This window comes from Amblyomma mixtum, chromosome 6 (assembly GCF_055824585.1).
Source record: "Amblyomma mixtum isolate Tamu chromosome 6, ASM5582458v1, whole genome shotgun sequence".
Classification (NCBI taxonomy): domain Eukaryota; kingdom Metazoa; phylum Arthropoda; class Arachnida; order Ixodida; family Ixodidae; genus Amblyomma; species Amblyomma mixtum.
The window spans coordinates 52,602,673-52,620,207 of NC_143017.1; positions in this window are offsets into that span (position 1 = coordinate 52,602,673).

Below are 17,535 nucleotides of genomic sequence, written 5' to 3' on the forward strand. Positions count from 1 at the left end.
GTTAAAGAACCCCAGGTGGTCAAAATTTCCGGAGCCCTTCACTACGGCGTCTATCATAGTCTGAGTGTCTTTGGGACATTAAACCCCAATGAACCAAACCAATCATAGTTAAATCCAAGAGAGGAAGAAGCCGGGCTAATTGGTACATTATTTGCATAAAAACAGCGAAACAGAGGGCACTTGGTCCCGTCTGTTGCGCTGTTTTTAAGCGAATAATGCAATCACAGTTAACCATCTGTTAAATTTTTCATTGCCATTGTACTGCTGCAATTGTGTGAAAGTGGCGACAAATACAAAAGTGAAAAGTATCAAAAGTAACTTCCAGAACTGTGCCGTTGTTGATATCCACTCAGCATGTGAATGCGTTATGGACAGTGTGTCCCATGCTGGTGTCACATGCTAAGGTGAACAAGCATTTCCAGCTTGTCTCTGTTGTGAATGCAGCTGCTGTGCAGGCTTAGTGTGTAGCATTTGCATGCTCGAACTGCAGGAAAGTATATACCGTTGCAGCTGGCAAAATGCCTGGTCTCCTCAATGAATGGCAAGTGAAAGAATAATGTCCATGTTGGCCTGTGTCGACTCTGCATGTATGGCTTTCTCGAGTGACACTCTTCAAGCGCAGGCAGTGCCAGTTCGCTCAAAATGGTCAGAAGTGGCGAAGTGGAGACATGCCATGTGTAGTATATTTTGGTCTGCATAGAAATTTCAAACTTTGTGGTGCGATACACCCGTTGCCACTTGCTGACGTATGGATCACAAAAGACAGATTGCAAATCCCAGATACACTCGGTACTAACCACAATCCAATTAATTCTAATCCTGTCCTCGGGAACTCAGTTATTTTTTTTTTAAACTGGCATACATGTGGTCACGCTTCGCTTCGAACTGTAAATTCAAGTACTAATTGACTGCTAATTAATGACGCTTAAGCCCGTGGCTTAAGCTTCGCCTTTAGGAGTGGAACGCGACAGCGCTGTCAGGGAGTCCACGGAACGCCACCACCCGTTCAACGCGATGCCTTGCCCTTTGAACGCAACGCTTTTTGAGGAAGGGAGGAAGTGGGAGTGAAAGAAAGAGGGGCCGTAATGAAACTGAAAATTGTATTAAGCATGAAATGCTTTTAGCCCCCGTTGTCGGCAGTGTGGTGACGTCACGCCGAGACCGAGAGCCATCATCCGGGCACTGAAATCGAGTCATCCGGGCACTGAAATCGAGTCATCCGGGCACTGAATTCCAGTCATCCGGGCTCTGAAACGAGAACATCCGGGCACCGTACGAGACTTAACGAGATTTAACGAGACTCTCTAAGCCCTCCTACGCGACCGGCATGCAAGCAACGGTTGGTCTCCAAACGAGTCACAAAAAATAACTGCTGCCAGTGCCTTCTCAATGTTTATCAAGATATCAGTCGCGCTGTGCGTTTGATAATGCACGGAATTATAATTTCCGATTTCTAATAACGCCTGCAAAAAGCACATAAATGCCACGTACACTTCGTTGTCGTACGTGATCTCTTAGGGGCTTCGCGCATCGAAGCAAAGCTGCGCAGGTGCACAGGGGCCCGGGGGAGAAGCGCTGCGTTCAAAGGGCAAGGCATCGCGCCGAACGGATGGTGGCGTTCCTCCCTTGCTTTACGGTGCGGTTCGGGTGTCCACCGAGATGGCAGAGAATTACTGCGCCATTTCCTTTCCTCAAAAAACCAAATGGCAAGGCATCGCGCTGAACGGGTGGTGGCGTTCCTCCCTTCCTGTACGGTGCGGTTCGGGTGTCCACCGAGATGACATTAGGCCCGTAAACATTTCATGCTTACTCTACTCTCGGTTACGGGAGAGGCAGAGATTTTTAGGAAAGGAAATTACGCAGTAACTGTCTCACATATCTCGGTGGACACCCGTCAAAAGCGTGACACCTCTGCTGACACGGCTGCTAACGACAGTATGAGGCATTAAAGGCTTTCGCCTTAATATCCTCTCCTATGGCAGATTTAATGCGCCACAGTGATGGTGGCAGTGTATATCTGTCCATGATCGCGACGGTCATAGTAACGAATCCAGTTTAAACGCACGATTCCTGCGTCGGCCAGTTAATTTATGCTTTAGAAGAGTTGAGCGAGAGAAGTTCGAATGAAAAATTAGGCACGAAGGATGAGAACGAGGTAAAGAAACCATCGATTCATAACAAAGCTTGAAATTAACAAGGAACATAACAAGAAAGCACCAACGATGCTTGAAACGGGGCTTCAGATTCAAAGCTGTTAATAATAACTGTTGCTAACAGCACGTTTCTGTTCTTCCATGCCTTGACACGGTTTTCTAAGCGCTGTTCAATCCAGTTCGCGAGCAGCAGCAAAGAAGTTTAGAAAAGAAAATTTCGTAACATGTGTCTTGCACGCTTCAATTTACGCTTCCCGTTACTTGTCATGGCTTGTCATGACGAGAACTTGTTTCCTAGAGGCATTAGGCCGCACCAAGGGAGTGACACTCTCATAGAACCAATGGGGACGTTTTTTTTCGAAGGCGATGGTGGCGGCACCTGGGAGAGGCGGTAAACGCAGTCAAAAATCCAATATGGCGGCGCGCGTTTAGGCGGCTGGTTGTGGCCGGTTGGTCGCGCTACAGTGCACTGTACTCGCGCGTGCCTGGTGCTGGCGGCCGCTAGCTCGATCCAAGCTTTGTAAATACTGGTGATTAACTGATCCCGCGCTGCATTCACGCTTGATTTCCTAAGTACTTACGAAATCTGCTCACTCGCTTTTGTATTTCGATGTGTCTGCTGATGTAGCATGGTGTATGGTGGCGAGCGGCGCGACTGCTTAGCAGCTGCGCTCGCTCGAGAACGAAAAGCGTAAATGGTTTTGTACAAAGAACAATTTATTAAAAGAACATCAGCAGTGACCATCCATGTTCAAAAAGTGATTTTAGGTATCAGTGACATTGCAGTATCAGAAACAGGCATCCTAAAAATCAAGATAAAAAAACGCCATTATGTAAACCTAGAAGACATGAGCGCACAGAGAATATATGGGGGATAAAAAAAGGTATCAAGGTAGATACAGTATACCTAATAAAATGCTGCATGACTGAATATAGGTTTGTACGCGACTTTGTAAGAGATTTAGGTAAATAGCAGGGAAGTAAAACATCTGACATTTACTGAAACGCATCAGTCTGTGGCTATGAATAAACACACGCAGAGAAAGGCAGCGAAAATTTTCAACCTTTGACTCGTGTAGAAGAAATCACAGTGCGTTGGGCTAGGGACAACATAATAGGCTGCAGTGCTAGTTCTTAGTATAAAGACTCCAAGAAAAGCTCACTGTGTGACTCGACATGACGCCAATGCCGCTGCTGCAGTGCGAATGCCGCTGACGTCGCCGTTTTCGCTTGCGCGGCTGACCGGGCGTCGGCTGCTTGTCGTCTGCTGCCGCGTTGCCCGCGGCGTCATGTTCGCAACTAATTTCTTTGATGTCTTATTTTTAATACCTATGGCTGGTTATAATTTAGTTCATAAGCATGTTTTTATTATTGATAATGGTCGAAATATTTCACTTTTATTAGGCTTAACTGCAGCCGCGTTTACCGCCGATACCAGGATCGCTGCAATCGTTTCGACCGTGGCGCCACCCTCGGCGCGGACGCGCAACTTGCAACATGCCACAGCCCTGGCCGCACACTCCTCCCACCCCCTACCCCAGCTTCAGAGTGGTGATACCGAACCAAATACCTCTTGCGACAACTCACATGTGAAAAATTTGAGCAATAATTTTGTAAACATTTTATTTACTTGAAATAAAATAATTTAACGTATTTTTTTTACTGCAAAATTGTTTGTACGCGCAGTAAAGAATCTATAAGTGCTTTGGTTTGCGTCATTTCCGTTGGAGACGCCATTTGTGTTCCGCTTTTGCACGTAACGCTTGCTGCGGGAGCAGCAGGTACGGAACGGACGTAGTGCTGCCGAACGCAAGTCGGTAGGAGGGGAGTGTTCAAAGCTGGCGATGTTTGTGGTAAATGTAGTCGCGAGCCATTTGTGACGGTTTTCTAATTCATTCTTCGGCATTTGCTGCCCGCGTTGCCGGACAGAGTGCGTGCGTGCGCGGACTGGTGGGCTTCGAGATAGGTTTTGTCTGTCACGGAGCCCGATAGGGTCTGTCTGCTAGGTTTGGAAGAAACCCGGTGTGCCCCCCCGCCGGCGCCATGCCCGATATGGAAATAAGTGACTCGGTGCTGTTCAGCCTCTTCTTATAGGAAATCGTACACCGACGGACTGCGCCTGGATCAGGGTGAGCATATTCGACACCTCACTGTCGCTTCCCGCCGCGGTTGGCGTCACTCGGCTTCACTGCCTGTCCGCGTAAGCGCAACTTGCCTTACCTTGTGTTTCATCGAAAAAAAATATGGCATCACCGTTCGTCAAAAGCGCTGCTATTCGCGGCGCGAGTTTAATGCCTTCAGCGCCGTGCATCTCTCGAGTAGCGGTCGCGTCGTGCTGTCGCTTCTTGTCCTCGGAAAAAACGTACCCCGAAGCGACTGTGAAGTGGAGCGCGCGTGCGTGAAGCTGATGTCGCGAGCAGGTAAGGCGGACGCGGGGACAGAGTTGTCGTGAGAACACGCTGCGCCTGACCTCGGCGTCGATAAGGGGCAAAGCAGCATCCTCCTTCACCCGCTGAGGGGTGCCTGGCGCGGTGCATCGTCGGAGGCCGTTGGTGTCTCGTTCTGGACCTGGCCTGCCTTACGTAAACTCGGTGTCCGGTCCGCTTAACAGCGCGGACCGTTAGCCGCAGTGACCCAGTGGCCCAGCCAGCGGTGACGCGATCGTGTTTTGCGGCAGCATCGCCTGGTAGCTCCCGGGACGCATCCCTTTTACCACAGTTTGTGAAGAACAGTGGCAAGCCGTGGATGCGACAGGAGTCAACACGGCCCGATGACGCTTCTTCATCCTACCCTTCGCCGACCGTCCTCGCTCGCTGCACGCGCTATCTGCCCGGGGTATTAGTCATCGCTGAGCCTGTCCCACGATCTTGTCACGGGACTGAGAAAACTTCCGAACGCTGCAGAGATGCCGTGCTGCATCTTTGATGGGGTATGGTTGAAGTCATGCGTGTTCGACTATCCGAGGTAGCTGTCTGCGGACGGCCGGTCTCGCCGTTGACAGCCGTTTTGTTCGCGTCTGACGCGCTTTGTGCTCACCACTAACAAAAGTAGTGTTCATAGCGAGATATATCATGTGTAAGAACTTGAAACGCACGGCGGGGTTGGAAGCACTGCTACCTGGTCGGAAATTCGTTCGCAGTTGCTTCCCTTTAGTTAGCAGTTTCGCATTGTTCGGTGCTATATAAAGCCTTGGTTTCCGAGAAACTTCCGGAGCCATGATAGGGCTGCCTCGGCGTGTACGCCGCGTGTTTACGCCTTTCGTCTGCTACAGTTTGGCTTTGCATCCGCGGAGACGGGATGTTTTTAGTGACAGGGCGGCCAGGAATGAAGCCTCGGCATGGCTTCGTTGTTGCGGTGTGCCGACTTGTATACGCTGTCTAGTTTCGCCGGGCCGGTGAGAGATGTGCACGAACCACTGTCGATCTCCCGTCGTGTGGCATGCTAGAAAGCTCACCCCCTCCCAACACAGCACAGGCACAAACATGCTCACTTTTGTTTAGTTTTTTTCTCACTGCGAAAAAAAAAAAATGCCGTAGTGTTCATTTTTACTGCCTCCCCTCCCTTCCTACCTTCCTTCTTATTTCTCTCTGCCTGTGTCCTTGATAGCGGCGTACAGTTACGTTTTTTTTTTTTTTTTTGAGAAATTGAGCGGCACCGGGCGGCCTTGTAATCGCGAAAATGCGGCATTTGCTACTCGTGTGCCGTCTGCCGTCCTGTACCGTTTCTTATTTTGTCCCTGACCTTGTTTCTAGCATTCTTGAGTATTTTTGAGGAAAGCAAGGAAAGGAAACCGAAAAAAAAAAAAAATGAAAGACAAGCCAGTCTTGTTGTATTTCTGGGATTCGTTCGGAGCCTGCTGATCGCGAATGTTTTCCTTATATTTGTCATTTTCGCCGCTGTGGTTGTTCAGGTGCAGTGCGTACTAAGTACAAAAAAGGGAAAATACCAAAAAATCCGCTGGGGATTTGGAGAGAAAAAAAGAAAGGGAGGGGGGGGGGGGGGCTCAAACGGAACGGAGCAGCTTGACGGCTTTCGTGCTTCCTTTCACACAGCCATACAGTGATTAAAAATATGCCGTTTTACACTGAGCAGCCTTAATCTGGGCTTCATAGAAAATTCTCATCGTTCTTGGACTAGAGGTAAAAAGCAGGCTCATATCGCACGGGCAAAATGCACACCTCTACAAGTTTAAAACAAGACATCTTTGTGGAGTTCATAATAAAAATGACCGCGACTTGATGCTGCAAAAAGTCTTCAGAGTCTATGTTCCGACATTTTCTATGTTAATATTTTGTGTGTGAAGATAATCGTAATATTAGAGAGCATCTGTCGTGCCTACTTGGTTGTACTGCCCTTTAGAAACGTTATACCACCGATGTGGGATGGGGGGGGGGGTACTCCTGACCGTGTTTTAAAGATTTCTTCTTCGACCACGCGCTCTGCGGATGGGCGTGTGCAACTCGTCGCGTTTGCTGAGAGAGGCGCATGCAAAAAAAAAAAAAAAGCCGCTCATGCGACCGCCACGCCTTTCTCCTCGCGTTTTTTTTTTCTTTTTGCATTCAGCTCGCGCGCGCGCCGCCGGGCGAGACCGCGCAGGTGTGCGGGCAATACGGTTTCTCTGTAGCGGCTTCTCAGTTGACACCAGCCGTCGCACAATTGCGGCACACGCCGCCGGTCTTTCCGGTTCGCTGCTTCTTCTGCTTGTCCTCCGCCGACTGTGTGGTATATCGCCTTACCGCGAAAACGGACACCGCGCTCCGCTAGCGCCGCGCCAACGGATGGATGCATGGATGTCTTGCGCGGATCCGCCCCGTCGCGGTCCGCCGTGATTGGCGGCTTGTCATTGCCGAGCGCTGTCGTCAGCCTGTCCAGCGCTTTGTGGCGTCCCCGTTTCGTCGTCGCCGGAGGACAGCTTTCCGGCCGAAGCAAGTAACACACACGCACACGCGCGTACACCTGACGTCCGTGCAGTGATCGATCTGGGGCACTCCCTAATTAAGAGCGATGGCAGCTGTTTGGCGACTACTTCACGCGGCGGTTCGTGCCTGTCTCTGCCCGTCGGTTACTTTAGGTTTGGTTTGGTTTATGGGGTTTAACGTCCCAAAGCGACTAAGGCTATGAGAGACGCCGTAGTGGAGGGCTCCGGAAATTTCGACCACCTGGGGTTATTTAACGTGCACTGACATCGCACAGTACACGGGCCTCGAATTTCTCCTCCAAAGAAATGCAGCCGCCGCGGCCGGGATCGAACCCGCGTCTTTCGGGTCAGCAGCCGAGCACCATAGCCACTGAGCCACCGCGGCGGCTCGGTTACTTTAGCTGGACCCAGAAAGGGTGGCTGTGGGAGATCGGCCAAGAATCTGGCTGTCGTCAAATACGCATAATGTAAATGAGGATGCGCAAAATAATGACAAGTAAGAAGGAATGGACTGAGTTGCGATTATAATTCTAAATCGCTTAATTCGAACTGCCGCTTTATCCGAACTGGCGCTTTGGTCCCGTCGTTGACGTCTATTAAAAAAAGAAAAAAGGCCACGTTAATTCGAACAAATTTTAGTCTCCTTCGAGTGCAGTTGTGGACCGGCAGTAATATTGGAACCATAATTGAATCGGCGCCGACCGCTGGATGTACGCAGCCATTCCGTACCAAAATCCCTTCTCTGAAGAGTCCAGAAGAGACCCACCCTTCTCTAAATTTTCCTTCGTCTGTTCGTGAGGGTTTTCAGAGTTTGGGTGCTTTTCGTCTCGGAGCCGACACGCGTATTTCGCTGTCGTGGGTCGTACCGCTGTGTGGGCGCGCGCTAGTGAACGGTGACAAAGCAGTTGTCTTTCCGACGTTTACATAGCTCGGAGTATCAGATTTGAAAAAAATAAAATAAAAAAAAGAACGGTTGCGCGAAATACTGGGGATGACTAACGGTCTCGGAGACCCTGTCCACGTGAAGTAGGCAGCGGGAAAGGGAAGGAAAACGAGGAAGAAGCCAGCAATTCCGACGCAAGCGAGAGCAGAAAGTTGCTGCGCGGCGGAGGCAGAACGGGAGCAGCGGCGTGCGCGAGAACTGCGGGGCGAGAAAAAAAAAAAAAAGGAGGGGGGGGGGGGACACTTTCACATAACGCTCCCCTTCCGCCGTCACTGAAGGGCGTCCCCTCCTCCTCCTTTCGCCTTCCTTGTTCTTGTTAAGCTGCCGTGGCTAGCACTGCTAGCACGCGACGCTCATTTGACGGCATGTCAAATCGCGGCTCCTCGACGTGTGCGACTCTGCTGTCTCTCTACAGCACTTTCCACAGATGCGCGCCACTGCGCGTAGTGCACGCGTCGTGCACGGTTGATGGATGGAAGCGGGGGCGACCTCGGCCCGCTTGGCCTTTCGCGCTGCCTTTGGACCCGGTAATGGAATAACAATGGAATGGAGGGCATTTGGTGTACCCACTTGCGGGTAATGAATAGCGGCTTAATTACCCTACGAAAAAGGCTTATTAAATTTAAGGCAGTGCAATGACGAGGGCATAGTCAGGTGAAGAGCTCAGATAAGCAATTACGGAGAGCGCTTTAGACTACTTGCCTGCTTTGATACTGGAAGATATCTGTAGCGACTGCACAGCTACCATTGTCCTCCATATAGCCGGGAATAAGATTCCGATAAGGAAGGGTGTCAGGTAGGGAGACACGATCTCGCCGATGCTGTTCACCGTCTGTTAAGAGGAGGTGTTCCGAGGCCTGGATAGGGAAGAGTTGGGGATTAGAGTTAATGGAAAACAGCTTAGTAATCTGCGATTAACTGATGGCATTGCCTTGCTGAGTCACTCAGGAGATTAACTGCAAAGCATGATCAGTGAGTTGGACAGGCAGAGTGGAACGGTGGGTCTAAAGATTAATATGCAGGAAACCAAAATAATATCAACACTCTCGGAAGGTAACAACAGTTTACAATTGTTATCGAGGTGCTGGAAGTGGTAGGCGAATACGTCTGCTTAGGGCAGATAGTGTCCGCTGATCCGGTTCATGAGAGGGAAATAACTAGAAGAATAAGAATGGGATGGCGCGCATATGGCAGGTTATCTCAGATCATGAGTGACAGTTTACCGATATCCCTCAGGAGAAAAGTATACAATAGCTGCAACTTACCGGTACTCACCTAATGGGCAGAAAAGTGGGGGCTACCGAAAAAGAGTTCAGCTTAAGTTACGGACAACGCAGCGAGCTATGGAAAGAAATGATTTGTAAGGTTAAGAGACAGGAAGAGGGCAGAGTGGATCAGGGAAACAAACGCGAGTTAATGAGATCCTAGTCGAAATCAAGAGGAAGAAATGGGCGTGGTCAGATTCCAAGGGAAGGCAAGCGTAGCAGGGGGCGGCAGAAAGTTCGGTGAGCAGACGAGATTTAGGAAGTTTGCGGGGATAGGGTAGCGGCAGCTGGCGAAGGACAGGGTTAATTGGAGAGACATGGGAGAGGCCTTTGCCCTGCAGTGGGGGTAATCGGGCTGTTCATGATGATGATGACGTGCTTTGAATGCAAAAGTAATCGTTATTTCATTTTATTTATTTTTATATTTCTCTGCCTTTCTAATGATGCAGCTACTCATTAGCATGCAGTAGTAAGGCAACGCATATATTATGTTCACCTTTGTTCGCGAAGCAGCAGCGCTGTTTTGTGACCTATGGGTTTGCGCGCTGGCTTCGCTATCTGAAAAGTCCCGGGGTTCAATCTCCCGCACCTTCGGAAGAAGCGTTGTTTTTCTGGTATACAACTGTGACGTCATCTGCGATTTTTCTTGACCACTTTTGAAGCCAATGACGACAACGCTGATTTTCATTGATGATTTGCCATATGATGCTTCCGCATTAGGAAAAAACAAACAAAAAAAAAACACTGCGAGCGTGTGGTGTCCGCAGCTGGCGCAGAGCAAGACGTAATTAGAGTGAGTGAGAAAATATTTAATGCGTAGAGCAAATCGCAGTTAGTTGGGTCGGCCCTCGTTCCACATTGGCTTTTGCCGCCGCTTCACCAGCCAAAGCTGGTCTATTTAGAAATCACTGTGAGAAGAAGCGGCCGCCGCGGTGGCTCAGCGGTTATGGTGCTCGGCTGCTGACCCGAAAGACGCGGGTTCGATCCCGGCCACGGCGGTCGAATTTCGATGAAGGCGAAATTCTCGAGGCCCGTGTACTGTGCGATGTCAGTGCACGTTAAAGAACCCCAGGTGGTCGAAATTTCCGGAGCCCTTCACTACGGCGTCCACCATAGCCTGAGTTGCTTTGGGACGTTAAACCCCATAACCAATCAACAAACCATTGTGAGAAGCCGTTGACCTGCACTGGACATAAAACCGGGGTTGGTGACGGGGAACGAAATGCGCTCTTCGTTATGACTTTTATGAGTCGCCTTGAAGAGTTTCTCTCATCCCGTGCAGAACAGAAATTCGACCCGGGCCGCGCGTTGAGCCGGCATCCTGCCTGCTCGTTCGAAGCCTGGCGAGTCTCGCTGCAGCCGCAGGATGTGTCAGTGAACCGATCAGCTGGATGTTCCGGTTGTACTGTGTATAGAGTCGTTGCACTCAAAATCTGAGATGTGCACCCCAACCTTTCCTTCGCCACTGCTCCCCTGCCAATTTATGAACGGATGTGTGACGAAGACGCGACCAATGCGTTCTGTTCTTTCCCACTGACGTGCGCAACAAATGTGAGATAAAAATCCCCGTGTTTTTTTTTTTTTTTCTAGTGTCAGCCTTACTGGCTACGTTTGCTCTCTAAAATTATCGTTTTTCCTTTGGGCGAAGTGCTAGAGGCCCGTCTATACTGTGCGACGTCAGTGCACGTTAAAGCGTACTAGTTGATCGAAATCATCCGGAGCCCTCCACTACGGCGTCCCTGATAGCTTGAGCTGCTTTGGGACGTTAAATCACATGTAACAAAACTAGTCTTTTTCCTTGGCTGCTGACGTGACCATGTGTACCTTGCTTGCGAAGCGGGTCCTAATGGGAAGACCGTCCGTGCAGTTGGTCCTTTCCTGGACATATCGCTATGCTTATTGCAGAATCCACCCTGTAATCTGGGGCATCTTAGGGGAAAGGCGACGGGTGGCGTGAGCTAGGCTTCTGCTGTGCAGTCTGGATCCAACTTTCATGGCTCGAAAAGTGTTCATAGTCGGCTTCCGTAGCTAGCCTTACTATTACCTTCCCCAGGTGGTCGAAGTTTCCGGAGCCCTTCACTACGGCGTCCCCCATAGCCTGAGTCGCTTCGGGAGGGACATTTAAACCCCACAAACCAAACCGGTCCTTTGAAAAAGAAACAGGAAAAGCCGGGAAAATGATTAGCATTCACAGGGCCCCCTTTGGCTGCAGATATAAAGAAAAGTGCGGGTAGGCACAAAGGGAGGACGGAAGTATTTTATGCCAGCTTTGCCTTGCCGCCGAGCATTCGCAACGCTAGGGAGCGTGGCCTGAGGTGCTGCAACCGCGGAGCAACGGCACACGCGCACTTTCGTTCTCTTGCAGCGGTGGTGGAAAGGTAACGCGTCCGGCTTTCCTCGGCAAGTTCCGCGGTGCGGCTTAATTTCGCGTCTGTTATCAGTTTTTTTTTTTTTGGACGTCTCCATGGAGCTGCACCGGGCCGCGCCGTGGCCTCCTAATTATGCCTTGCCAGCTAACCCCAATAGTGTAGTGAAGAGAAATGCTTAATGTCGGCCCTATGGATATAGTTTGCACCGACATCACACATGCCGTTATGCTGGTGGACCACCACGCATGGCCACAATGAAAGTTGGTGCGCTCGTCTGATGTGCTCGTCCGATGGATGTGCACTGTGGAAGCGTGGTACGCCATCACGACGCCCATGACGTCACGTGAAAGCCATCTTGCATAATTGCTATTGCTTGCAAAGTGTTTACGAATGTAGGAAACCCTACTCTTAATGAGTCAGTTTTTCGCTGGCGGTATACCTCCTTTTTGTTCGATTTCGATGGAGGCGAAATTCTAGAGGCCCGTGTACTGTACGCTAAAGAACCCCAGCTGGTCGAAATTTCCGGAGCCCTTCACTACGGCGTCCCTCATCGCCTGAGTCGCTTTGGTACTTTAAGCCCCCATAGACCAAACCAAATCTTTCTGTTCGTAAACAAACCCGGCAGACGACGGCAGAGGTTCCCCCCCTAAAAGGCTTCCGGCGGAAGAACTTCCGGAATCGTCGACGCGGCGTTAGAACCGGTGCCAGTGCAGACGCAGCAGAGTTTGCGGCTCTATATTTTCCGGCGTGCAGTGCTTGCTTCTAACGTCCTGTGAATATTTCAGGAAGATAAGACAGGCTGAAGTCCCTAGATCAGCTGATGTAGGGACAAACAAGCTCAGAGACGGTGGAGCACGACAGCACGAGCACCGCTGCCATGTGTGCAGAAGGCGCAGCAGGCCATCTGATTTCAGCAAGCGGACCTCATGTGCTGCAATTTTTTTTCTTTCCTGTGGGCCGAATATTACGTGTTGGATACTGCAGTGAAAAGGCCTCCGCCGCAATCGGCCGTAACTGCCGACCCGGTATACGCGCAAGATACGGCAGCGAAAATCAGTCGTTACGCTAGAAGCCGCGTTTTGGTTGCGGAAACATATGCTACTTGCAAGCAGCGTGTTCGACAGGGAAGCGAATGCAGCAAGCGCTCTCAACTAACCAAAGAAGCATTTAGAGCCGTCCTTCCCCGATCAGTCAGGCGAACAAATTTAGGGGGCGATCAATTGGAATCATGCGGGGCATTTTTCTCTCACTCGCAAGTCTATTACAATTCCTTTATTCTAATTTTATTCCGATTCTGTTTCCAGTTCTGATTCTATTTTTATTTAATTTTTATTTAATTTTTATACCTAATCGCTTCTTTTCGTCTCCATCCTCTCCTCGAAGGTTTGCAGGGAGCAGGTAGAGGGAAGAAAATCCCCCCAAACACCACCTGCCGGCCGGTCGAGGCTTCACATAGATGCCGCCGCCGACGCCGCGGGCTGTTTTCGCCTTGGTCCTCCTAGTGTTATCGCATTGAAACGGCGCTTATCTAGGCGCTTATAGGCTTATCTAGCGTTTTAATGAAGGTTCGCCGTTTCGTCACAGGCCAGGTAAACATAGACAATCGGTGCAAATTAGAACGTACCTTTTTTTTTCTAAGCAAACCTGGAAAGTGAAAATGTTTAACAGTTTACGGCCTACAAACACTCCGGAATGAATTAACCCGGTTAGTTAAATGATTAAATCATTAACATACTTTGAAAAAAAAATGACGTTTAAAGAACTCGGCCAGTATTTTTATACATAGGTCGCTTCTCAACCCATTTCTGTTTCCTCTGTGCGTTTTTTTTTTCATCCTGATTGTCCCACTTGTATACGTGTTCAGTTTTGATAAGTATGCTGTTTGAAGCAACGAATCTGCTTCATTTATCTCTTAATTTTGCTTAACTCATTATCATCGCACTTGTATGTTTTGTTATTCCCGCCTGTCAGTGAAACTGCTTTTGTAACTGCTTCTAGCTTCGTTTCAAGGAACTTGTATATTTTCATAGCAATTATTTTGTGAGAATCAAATTACCAGTGCATTCATGTTATTTCTTCTTTTGTTTTCTGTCAATTAAGAGACATATATATCGTTTCATTGCTTCTATGGTGCTGTCAAATGTGTATGGGGGGCCTGCGGCTTTGTCGAGCTGTGGATTGTGGCAGGTTTTACTGCTGGCCTCTCGCGTCATGTATTTATGCGGCGCGAATAAATTATTATTACTTTATTAAAACTGGAGAGCCTCACGCAAAGTAACCGCAACAGCCTGGAACAAAGCGGAATCTGTCCCGCTTGGTTGGAATCATTCGAGATAACTGCGGTCGTATTTTGCGTCACAAAGTGATAAATCCGCCCATTGGCGGCACTGAGCACGAACAAATAAACATTGCAAAGCTTTGCGGCAATATGCTCTGTCATCTCCCCGACTTCCATGTGCGTAAACGGTAAATGCCATGCGGCACGTCAGTTTTCTGTTGCCAAGAGTACTTTTACCAGGACATTATCAGTACGCAGTTGACGGTAGTAGTACACCTGGCCACGAGTTCGAAAAGCAAAGTGCTTCTTTTATTAAAATTGTCGAAAAACATCTGCCGCTTATTTTTAGCAGCGCGGTTCCGTCCTGCGGAGTTCCGGCGTGGATTTACTTCCGGCAGAAAAGCCAGTTGTCTACGTACTTACTAGATGCGAAGCTAAAGAATCTGTGTTTCAAACATCGACCGCCCCATGTCTCCCTGAATTTGCTCATTATTTATTGGTACTGCCACGTGTCACACGAATAAAACTCTAGTTTGGGCGAGTTGGTTCATGATGAAATAAAAACTGGTATGGCGCAAGAAACGGGGACACAGAAGGCACACAAAACACAGGACTGACGCACACAGGTCACACGAAGTTTGCTTTCGGAATGCCCCGTGCTTTATTTCGGGCAGGCGTACAGCAGGATCACGGCTGAGGCTGCATACCGCTCCTCACCACGCGCGAATCTGTGGCCACATGTGTGAGCCACTAGGGAAATTATCGGGGCCGAACGGATTAGATATGTCCTGGAAGAAGGATGTGAGTATTCCTTCGACACTATCGGATACTGAACTGTACTGTTTTTAGTTTAGTGGCGAGCTAAACGGTTAATGCCCCCCCCCCTCACCTTCCCCCGTGTTTTTGTAGTTTAGTCAGTCGTGATCACCTTTCCTTCACGTCTGTGACCTGTCTGCACTGCCAGGTGCCTTCGAGTGTGAACTGACCCGCCTAAACGCCGTTACGGCGCTGTTTCGCGCACGGACACTGGCGAGGAAAAAAAAAATAAAAGCGACCCCCCCCACTTTCGAGGATATGCGGCATAGGTGAAACCAACTTGTGCTTGTCGTGCACTACATCCTTGCGGCCAATTGACCGCTCAGTCTGCCTCTAGGACGAGCCATCCTTTCATGACTCATGTAATGACAGTTGCCCAGGCAGCTGCCCGCAATGTTTGAAATCGCCAAGGTGACTTTTTATCTGCATTGGTGTTGGGCAGCTGACCTCAAAGTCGCGGAGGCCTTGGGATTGAATCCCTGCGTCAGAAAGACGCTCGTGTGCAATGCGCATAAAAAAAGCGAAAAAAAAAAACAGGTGGTCGAAATTGATTTTCATCTCTCTGCTACGGCTCCCTTCATGCGCGGCGTTTACATGAACGCGACAGGGCCGGGTCGAGTCGAAAACCAGGTTCATGTAAACGCGCGCCTAGTCGGGTCGGGAGTAGACGGATCGGGTGGTCGGGTCCAGTCAACTCCGCCGCAAGGGGTAGGTTGTCTCACTCAACTCGACCCTGCCCCGATGTGCTTTAAACGTTGTCGAATCGGGTTAGCGGGAGGGAAAAGGATAAATGCAAACCTGTTCTTCGCTTGCGCCGTCGCGCCTCCGAGACAGCGGTGGCGTGCCGCAATCGTGGAGACTGCTGCCACTGATCGCTCGCATTGCGCTGCTTGGCGCTTGGTGTGGCTGCAGTTGAACAGGTCTCGACTCCGTGTGTTAGCGATACCTCGGTCACCTTATATGATAGGGAAAAGAACTTTATCCGTGGATTTTGCTGACCTGTGCAGGCTGGACTTGTCATCCCCTTCTTTCTTTTTTTTCCTTCGTGATCTGCTCTTTCCTGTGTACGTTTTTTCGTGTGCGCAACGCCATCCCAAGAGGGCTATGCACCAACTCGCCCAGCAAGAAGTTCTTCGACTCTGTAAAATCGAGCTTATGTAAACACGCAGTCATCGAGTTGGACTTACTTTACTCAGCCCGACCCCCGACTCGATCCGACGTTATCGGGCTCGTGTAAACAGACGTCGATGGGCGCGCCAAATTGGGCACTGGGCTGTGCTCGTAGTACAGGAAAGAGTTTAGGATTAAGCCCCACAGCCCAGAAAAACCGGTTTGCCAGTGGTTCGTGCAGCTTCGGGGGCGTCGAAACCCACTTGCTGGTTGGCACTGGTACTAGTTCACTGTAGCACTGGACCGCAGAGTTTCAGCGGTTGGACTGGCGTGCCTGCATACGTACGCCCCCTCCGCATGCCTCGTACCCAGCAGCGCGGTCGACAGCCCTTTGTTCCGGGCACGTCGCTCAACCCTGGCCTTGTCACCGGCGGCGGAAGCCGCGTGGTGTGGGAAGAGAGAGACGGCTGTCGAAGCGACGGCCGAACGGAGTACGGGCGCAGGTTTTTTTTCTCTATTTTTTTGTATTTTGTGAGGAAGTCGGTGCGGTGTTCGCGATTTGGCAAAGGTCGCGGTAAGGTCGGGCGCGAAAAAAACATGCAGTCTCCCAGAGACGCCCCTCGTCGCGCTGACATATCCGTCCTGGTCGTGCAGCGGTGTTCTTTATAGTTTCCCGTGCCTGTCTCATTGTGCTGCCGCACTTGCTCTGCCGGCGAGTCAGTCCGCGGTTCTGGAGCCGTATTTAGTCTGCCGCATTCCTGCAGGTTGGAAAGGGAGAGTTTAGGATAGCCCTTTCCGCCCTTTCTTCTGGAGAGGGTGCATTTTGTAGTCGTCTTCAGGTGCTCCGCGATATGTGGTCATCGAACGGTGACCAGCGCTGCAATGCCATCACCTGATCGGGCGAGCATGTTCACGTCGCTGTGAATGGCGACTTCAACACAGTCTGTATCGGAGCAAGAATAGAGGGACGCGACTCTCGGTGGCAAAGACGCTCTCCTCACGCTGCCTCCGAAAAAATTAAGGGGCGCTTCGACTGTCTAAAGTGCGTAGAGGCTAAAGCGTTTTCCTCACTACTTTGACTGCCACTGTGGCACATAATTAACGACTAATTACTATAAATTACTAATTAATGGTTAATTATTGATTAATGACTAAATGCTACTTAACTGCTGATTAGCGACGCTTATGCTTCGCCTTTGGGAGTGGAACGCGACAGCGTGCGGTAGCGCTGCCAGGGAGTCCACGGAACGGCACCACCCGTTCGGCGCGATGCCTTGCCCGTTGAACGCAACGCTTTTTGAGGGAAGGAAATGGCGCAGTCTGTCATCTCGGTGGACACCTGAGCCAAGCCGTACAGGAAGGGAGGAAGTGGGAGTGAAAGAAGAAATAGGGGCCGTAGTGAAGAAAATGAAATTTGTATTTGAGGAAAGGAAATTACGCACTGTCTCGCATATCTCTGTGGACACCCGTCATCCAGGCGCTGGATGTAACGCCGGACGGACGGGAGAATGAGCCATTTTAAAAGTGACGAGCAGTGCGCAAAAGTCTGGGGCTGCTTTGAGGGCCACCTGCGGACCGAGTGTCTGACAGACCCAGGGCACAGGCTCGTAACGGCATGCATGCAATCATCCTTCCTTCGGTCCTGTCCTGCGCCACTCAAAGCTGTTCAACGCCAACCAGAAA